The sequence below is a fragment of the Mastigoproctus giganteus genome, chromosome 13 (genome assembly GCF_048544385.1).
Source record: "Mastigoproctus giganteus isolate SK-2022 chromosome 13, ASM4854438v1, whole genome shotgun sequence".
Taxonomy (NCBI): Eukaryota; Metazoa; Arthropoda; class Arachnida; order Uropygi; family Thelyphonidae; genus Mastigoproctus; species Mastigoproctus giganteus.
In genome coordinates this window covers 61,713,647-61,722,683 of record NC_143587.1, presented here as the reverse complement: position 1 = coordinate 61,722,683, position 9,037 = coordinate 61,713,647, and the positions used below count along the sequence as shown (strand labels likewise).

Here is a 9,037-nt window from a genome sequence, read left to right as displayed (position 1 = left end):
GGTGAGGACATTAAAATTGGGTTGTATTCGATTGTTTTGGCCTAGTGCCATGGCTAACCAAGCCATCAGGTGGTAATAAGCTTTTTGTCTGTAAATTGCATGTCATGTGGTCGATTTTCTGTTTGCTGGACGAAAAACTCGAGTGTCCGGGAGTAAAAACCATGCTACCCTCGCCTGAGAACGAATAACTCAGCCAAGTTTTGAAAAAGCCCATAAAAACTCGAATTCAGGTCATCTCCATCCCGTGTGGGGATAACGGCAATCCTACGAACTGTGCTACCCACGAGTGCTTGGAATACCTTAACTCTAGAATACAGATCTCAACCCAGGTCTTCGCTCCCATTTTTTTTTTTTTTTCGTTTAGAAATAATCTTTCCGTAATTCTTTTCAGCGACTTATTATTTATTTATTTTTAATTTTGTTGTTGCTGCAGTGTAATGTAGGCTTTCGTCAATATTACAGGAAAATTACAAGAATCAACTTACCAATGCAAGATAGCAAAAACAAAGTTTGTAGTTAAATACAGATAGGCAAAAGAAATAAGGTGAATGCGGCAGTCAAAACTGTCCAGGAGCAGATAATCATCATAGATTCATGAGCTGGAACTTCTAAAGGATCTCATTTGCGTAGAGCCTGTCTTCACAGAACTTATCTGGTTTACTCTACAACAGCTCTTCAGCTAAGTTGCTCTAACATTTGCTCACTGGTGCTTGTGGTCGCGCAACTACGACCCTAATGTTAATTAATGATTTAATTAATTATTTATTTATATTTATTTCCGTTCCCAGAGAGGAAGCGGTCATGGAAAGATAATATATATATATATATTATGTGAGGTAAAAGTTAGGCAAAAGTAATAAAAATAAATAAATATGGCTATGTAGCTATCATTAGAGGCAGCAAATGCACATCCTCCACATGATGCCTAATTATATCTGATAATTAAAATAAATATGATATTTAAAATAAAAACATCAGCCAGTAGTACGGCAATAATGCAGAGCGAAACGAAACGCAAAATAATATAAAATAAACAAACAGGGAAGGGAAAGTAGAGATAATAGGACAAAAAGGTAGTCGATAATCCCCTGTATAATTTAGTCAATTAAGTCATTAAACCCAATTAATAAAAAAGATGTAAATTTAAAATAATGCCAATTATAAATAATTTAGCGGTACCCCCCTCGAAGGTACCAGTTCCAAAAGACGTGAAATATCACCAAAAAAGGGTTAAAGAAACTACCAAAAAACTAAAATATCAAAATAATAGATCATAATGATAGACTGACCATCATGCCCCATATCGCCCCATTTGACCTATTATCTCTACTTTCCCTTCCCTGTTTGTTTATTTTATATTATTTTGCGTTTCGTTTCGCTCTGCATTATTGCCGTACTACTGGCTGATGTTTTTATTTTAAATATCATATTTATTTTAATTATCAGATATATATATATATATATATAGAAAATAGACACCAAAATTTAATTAATCTAAGCAGTCAAACTAAAATATATATATACACACAAACGGAAAAAAAGATAAAATTAAGAGCAGATAATATTAGCGCTGCAATAACTAAGTGAAGTGGAATTTTGTGCATACACACAGTAAATTTGAATTATTATTATTTTTGGGGTTTATTTTGTAAATAGATAAAAATGAAAACTTCCCCAGGTGAGGCTCGAACTCACAACCTCGGCATCACTCACAGATACTGCCTTATAAGTACCGCGCGCTAACCAATTGCGCCACTGGGGAACCTGTGAAGGTATTTCTTACAATTATAGTAGTACAGTATTTCAATTATATTGATGTGCATGGTACAAGTATGAACGAATTGCGCTTAATTCGTTCGAAGTCTGATCAGTCTCTCTCTCACAATACCATTGGTTCTAATTTATTTTAAAAATCTTAATACTCTGCGAATTTTGAAAATTTCAAGAATTCTACAAATGTTAACTTTCAAAATCCGTGCACTTTAATTAATGTTTAAAAGTTAACAGCTGTAGGTGTATGCAAACTAAACAGATCGACCACCGCTGGAATGATATATTGTTTGTTAAAATTTGGCAGAGGGGTAACCAAGATCTGAGACCAATCGACAAGTTAGTTCATGTACACCAGGGGTATCAAACGCAGAAGTGCTCGGGTAAATTCAGAAAAATATATTAAATCTTTTTCCCCTGCAAAAATACACGATCTCATAACCATTAACATTTATGAAAGTCTGTATAATTTATAAATTTTATTTCGGGTTTATATTAGAGTATCTGTAAGTGTCACCATTTTCCATTTTGGATACTTATATACAGTAAAATGTGCTGTGAAAGTTGACAACATTTGGAGCCACACGTGATCCCCGGACCACTAATGTACGCAGCATGCGATGTACACAGTGCATCAGGCAATTGCAGTTGCAATTGAAGCCTTTTGATACTGGTGCACATAGACTGCTGTACAAAGCTGTACACTATGCCACCCGGTCAAGATCTACCATTGCAAATCTAGTCACCACCACTACCAAGGTCCTCGATGCATTTGAGCACGGTTCGGAATTCACCGTTACTTATATCGACGTCCAGTCAGCATTTGATTCCGTATCCGTTCACGCGTTGGCAAGGCTACTACTCTGGTTTATTCAGACAGTGCTTGAGAACAGGACTATTATTGTTCGCAATGCCAATCGGCGCTACACCAGAACTATTACAGCTGGAGTTCCACAAGGTGGGGTTCAGTAGTATCTTGTTCTCAGCTGTTCTTCTGCCTTTCGTGATGGCCGAACTGATATTATCACTTTCGCTGATGATATAAATCTGTTCACTGCTATCAACCCTGGTGACACAGCAGACTACACAAATGTCTTAAATCGTACAGAAAATCCAGAACCTCGAGACCTTCCTCTCAGGTTTCGGCCATCACATCAATCCTGACAAGTCGAAACAGTTGACTTTCTCGCCGGAACGGAACCCAATGATGGTTCAACCCAATCTAAGAGGATCCGCGGTTTCTGCTGTTCAGCAACACACCGATTTGGGCGTTATTTTTGACAAGAAGCTCTCCTTTTGACAAGAAGCTCTCCACACATAGACCACCTACAAATAAATTTCTGTCGACTCCGGTGGATGCTTAAGCAACAATTATGCATGTCCATGATCAGGCTGTTGGGTGCAGATATATTAAGACGTTTATCCAGTCATATTTATTGCGCAGAAGTCTGGACCTCAACTGCCAAAACGCATCTGAGACGGATTTTCGCGATCGAATTTTGGCTACTGAAGTGGGCTATATGGGAATTTCGGTTTCCCCATGCACCAAGGACCACCCAGATGGCGGCATCTCTAAACATCAGACACCTTCCTGCCATTATCCATGAGAGGAGACTCGTCTTTGCTGTAAAAATTGGTGCCTCCGTAGCCAGGTGGGCAGGAAGAGCAGTGCGTAGCACACGCTTCTTGATTAGACCGGAGTTCGAGCCCGTGCCCACCAAATACGGAGGATGCGGAAAGGTCAAGGAATGACCACCCCATATCCCCGGAGCAATATGGCCTTAGTTGCTAATGCTCCTAAAAACCAAATAACAAACAGCTATAAAAATGATGGTTGGCATTATTTCGGAAGCAGAATTCTTGGCTAATTGTGGGTGGAAAATCCCAGTACCAAGCCTTCGGGCGAATCCAGTCCTTCAGGCCACCCCAAATCGGTTAAAGTTATCCGATCGGTTCCTACCCGTACAAATGCTGCAGTTCATACTTGGATGGCGACCTCTACAAGTTCGCAGTCGATAAAAAATATAGGCAGAACTTACTCCATCGAATTCCTTCTCAGGACCATGTCACAGGACATTAGAACCTGCTCCCGAGGACCTGTCCATCGCTGCCATGGATCCATCACTACATTGTTCCAACTTTCTGTGCCTGCCCAGATGACTCCAGCTTTGTAAAACGACTGCTCCCTGGAGAATAATTTCAGTTGATAACATGCTGTTCTGTATATATTTTCATTTGTAAATTTGTCATTTTCTTCTCCTATGTTTAATCCTACACTTGTATAATTGTAATAATATTGTTTGTTTTTTTTCACCTTTCTCATCCTTGTTTATCACTTCTCTCAGGAGGAAAGTCACAGCCAAAACAATTACAGCGCCCAAATACCTAAATCTTGAAAGGTGTGTTTCTGTGGCCCAAGCAGTCCTATGGAATATCCTTGAGGAATGCGACATTGGATTAGCCTTTACTGTAAACCCCTGGCTTGTAGCCGTGAAGGGTATTGTGTGCGGCATGTGCCTTCTGCATGCAATAAACAGTTCTTCTTCTTCTAAGTATACATGCACCTCTTATTACTCTTTGTTACCCTAAGATAGCCCAAATATTTGCTTCTTCCATAATGACTCACAGTAGGCCTTGAAATCCCCGACACCCGGGCAGGGTGTCGGGGATTTCAAGCAGCAGCAGTCCCAGCTGCTGCACGTTCCAATAGAAGCAGTGCAAGCATCACTTTTAACTCTTCCTCCAGCTGTTGTTGATCTATTAGTCTGTGTACCACCTCCTCTCCCAAGCTAGCGTTTTCCGACCGTTCTAATACTTTTTTTTATTGCATCAGCAAATACGGGCAGGAACTGTCAAATTCTGCATGAAGATTTAGGCGAGAGGAAGGGCGTGCAAAATTTGTGCCGCACAGCTTCACGGTAAGCAGAATCAACTAAGAGTGTCATTATGCGAAGACTTCTTCCAGACAACCCTAATTTCCTCGACTGTATTTTCACTTAAAATTAGTTCTGGGTATTTCAGTACGACGTGGAGATCCGAACATGCCGTGTACTTAAATTCATCCAATGTCCAAAACAGTTTGTTTACAGAAATCCAGGATCAAGACGATGCTGATCATGTTTTTAAAAAGCAGAGTGTGATTCACAAGGAATTTGTACCTGAAGCGGAGAGAATCAGTGCTGCGTAAAAGTACTGGTGCTTCAATGATTATTGAAGCACATTTCCCCGATGAGACCGAAATTTCGAGGGAAAGGCACTGCTTATTTTTTCACGACATTGCCTGCGCCCATTCCGCACTTGTTATGATGACATTTATGATGAAACATGGCATTTTAAATATTACTCATTCACCCTACTTACCCGATCTAGTACCAGCAGACTTTGTTTTCTTTTCCAAGGTGAAAACTGCCTTGAAAGAAAAGAGTTGCAGGCGTTAAGGACGTAAAGAAAAACGTTACACCGAACTGAACATTATGTCTTTGGATGCCTTTGCAGTTCCATTTCAGAAAATTTTAGGAAAGTGTAATATGTACATTCAATTAGTTAGTGATTATTTTGAATAAAAATAAAACCATTTTGAACTCTTTCACTTTGTGTTTTTTTTTTATTGCACCAGTTCGAAAACTTTATTACCCCACTTTGCATATACTGTAGCATAAGTGGATAAGTTTTTTAATATATGTAATGTATTACAGTTTAGGCACTTTAGCATAAGACACTATGTTAATATACTCATAATTATAACACATTCCTATTCATGATTTATAACAAAAACATGAATTTGAAAGGTTTTTTTTTTTTTTTTTCAGGAGCATTATCAACAAAGGCCATATTGCTCTGGGAATATGCAGTGGTCATTCGTTGACCTTTCCGCATCCTCCGTGTTTGCTGGTCACGGTCTCAAACCCCGATCTAATCAAGAAGCATGTGCTACCCACTGCTGCTCTTGCCCGCCTGGCTACGGAGGCGCCGAATTTGAAAGTGTCTGCAATTCTGCCCAGACACTATAGGAGGGAGTACATGATGAGGGCCTTGTCAATAAATTCAGCCCTGGAGGGAATGTGCAAGGCTCAAGTGGTAGAATTTTTTTCAGCGTGATCTGTGCTTGTTAACAGGAGAGACTGCTTCTATAGGTATGGGATACACTTAAATAGAAAGGGTGTAAGAATATTTGCTGATGCTATCGAGCATCAGCAAATAGTCTTACACCCATTCATATATTCATATTAATAGGAATAACACATTCCTATTCATGATTTATAACAAAAACATGAATTTGAAAGTTTGGTTTTTTTTTTTTTTTTTTTCAGGAGCATTATCAACAAAGGCCATATTGCTCTGGGAATATGCAGTGGTCATTCGTTGACCTTTCCACATCCTCCGTGTTTGCTGGTCACGGTCTCGAACCCCGATCTAATCAAGAAGCATGTGCTACCCACTGCTGCTCCTGCCCGCCTGGCTACGGAGGCGCCGAATTTGAAAGTGTCTGCAGTTCGACACGATAGGAGGGAGTACATGATGAGGGCCTTGTCAATAAATTCGACCCTGAAGGGAATGTGCAAGGCTCAAGTGGTAGAATTTTTTTCAGCGTGGTCTGTGCTTGTTAACAGGAGAGACTGCTTCTATAGGGATGGGATACACTTAAATAGAAAGGGTGTAAGAATATTTGCTGATGCTATCGAGGCAGTGTTAGGTGGGTCGGAAAACTGCTAGCTTGGGGGGGGGGGCTCACAGACTAAAAGGTTAAAAGTAGCTCCAGGCAGAGGTGAAGGTGATTCTTGCACTACTTCTATTAAAATAAGTAGCGACTTGGAGCGAGGGGTGCTGGGGATTTCAGGGATTGATGGCAGTCATCGTGAAGTAGGTGGGTATATCGGATGTGTTAGGGTAACTAACAATAAGAATACGTGCATGTATACTTGCATGTATACCAATGCTAGAAGTATAGTAAATAAATTTGATGAATTTGAAGTGTTGGTGAAGACATCAAAGGCGGATATTGTTGGGATATCAGAGACGTCGATTCACACAGATATTAGGAATGCAGAATTGGAATTTGAGGAGTACAATGTGTACAGAAAGGATAGACAGGATAGGAAAGGAGGAGGTGTTATGCTGTTAATTAAGAAAAACATAAAATCAAAAGAAGTGCATCCAGATGATATAGATGAACAGTGCACTGTTGAGTCAGTTTGGTGTGACAGAAGCACTGCGAAAGCAAAAATAAGAGTAGGAGTGTGTTATAGGCCTAATAACTCGAATGAGTACAATGAACAATTGCACAGAGAAATATAGTGGCCTAGTAAATCAGAATGTCTCATAATGGGGGATTTTAACTTCCCCGATATTGACTGGAACTTGTGGATTAGTCACTCGCACACTGGTCAGACTTTTGTGGATTTATTGGATGATTGTTTTCTGAAGCAGCGTGTTCGAGAGGCAACTAGAGACTGTTATACTCTTGATCTGGTTATCAGCAGTGATTATTCGTGTATTAAGAATTTGCAGATAAAGGAACCACTAGGTGGCAGTGATCACAGTGTGCTGATGTGTGATTTGCTCAAAGAGGTAACTACCGTCAGGGTGAAGGGAAGGGTTTTTCCTTTTGTAAAGGTGACTACAGGGGTCTCAGACAGTTTTTAAATTCTGTACAGTGGGATCAACTGATGATGTTACCAACGTTCAGTTCTAAATGGGAAGCTTTCAGGGACTTAATTTTGGAGGCTACTGGGCTTTTCATTCCAACTAAGAAATACTGTTCAAGGTTTAGGCCTAAATGGATGTCAGATGAACTAATGAGGCTTTTGGCAGAGAAGAAAAATGTATGGGATGCATATAAAGTATCAAGTCACAAAGGAGGTTAGGCAGGCGTTGGGAGATTACAAGAAATCCGTGACAAAGAATGCGAAGGAAACACAGCAAAGGATTCTTTAATTATGTAAACTCTAGAAGGAAAGGGATAAATCAGATTGGGCCACTTAACATAGATGGGTTGACTATTGATGATCATGCTCAGGTAACTGATAAACTGAATGAGTATTTTGCATCTACATTCACACATGCGGAGTTATTCAATTAGAGGAGTGTGCCAGAAGTTTATCAACCTCTAACAGGGAGCTAAATAATTTTGTAATATTAAAGTTATATTAAAGGAGACAGCAAAGGAAGTAAGCAAATCCTTAGCCATAATTATGAGAGCTTCCTTGGACTCAGGGGAGGTCCCCATGGACTGGAGGTGTGCAAATGTATCACCAATTCACAAAGGGGGTTCAAAAGTTGACACAGGAAACTATAGACCTGTTAGTTTAACTTGTGTTCCGGGAAAATAATGGAATCACTGGTTAAAGAAGAATTGGAGGATCATCTAGACAAGACTGCAGTAATATTTAAGACAGCATGGGTTTGTTAAAGGGAGGTCTTGTCTGACCAATATGATTGGATAATATGATGTGGTCACAAAGAACTGAAAGCCAGTAATAATTTTGATATCATACACTTGGATTTCAGGAAAGCTTTTGATACTGTTGCATGTGGAAGTTTGCTGTGCAATTGGATCAGTATGGCATTAAGGGTAAGTTGCTACAATGGATAAAGGATGGTTGAGTGGGAAACGACAGAGAGTGGTAATCAGTGGACACTGCTCTTCGTGGACAAATTTTATTAGTGGAATTTCCCAGGGTTCGTTGTTCGGCCCATTATTGTTTTGTATATTTATCGATGATATTGATGAAGGTATATCAGGTTTAATGTCCAAGTTTGCATATGATACAAATGTTGGCAGAGTTAAACTTGGTCAAATAGGCTGAAAAGTGACAACTGATATAGAAGAATTGGAGGATCATCTAGACAAGACTGCAGTAATATTTAAGACAGCATGGGTTTGTTAAAAGGAGGTCTTGTCTGACCAGTATGATTGGATAATATGATGTGGTCACAAATAACTGAAAGCCAGTAATAATTTTGATATCATACAGTTCGATTTCAGGAAAGCTTTTGATACTGTTGCATGTGGAAGATTGCTGTGCAATTTGGTCAGTATGGCATTAAGGGTAAGTTGCTACAATGGATAAAGGATGGTTGAGTGGGAGACGACAGAGAGTGGTAATCAGTGGACAAATTTTATTAGTGGAATTTCCCAGGGTTCGTTGTTCGGCCCATTGTTGTTTTGTATATTTATCGATGATATTGATGAAGGTATATCAGGTTTAATGTCCAAGTTTGCATATGATACAAAGGTTGCCAGAGTCGATAACGACAGTAAAGACAG

At 39.5% G+C, this 9,037-nt stretch overlaps 1 non-coding gene across 1 annotated transcript; it reads right to left on the bottom strand.

Annotated features, from left to right (window-relative positions):
• Positions 1-1,670: 1,670 nt before the first annotated feature.
• TRNAI-UAU (transfer RNA isoleucine (anticodon UAU)) lies at positions 1,671-1,762 on the bottom strand. Its single transcript is given in 2 exon segments — positions 1,671-1,706; positions 1,725-1,762. It is a non-coding gene; the product is annotated as a tRNA-Ile (tRNA).
• Between the last annotated feature and the right edge of the window lie 7,275 nt (positions 1,763-9,037).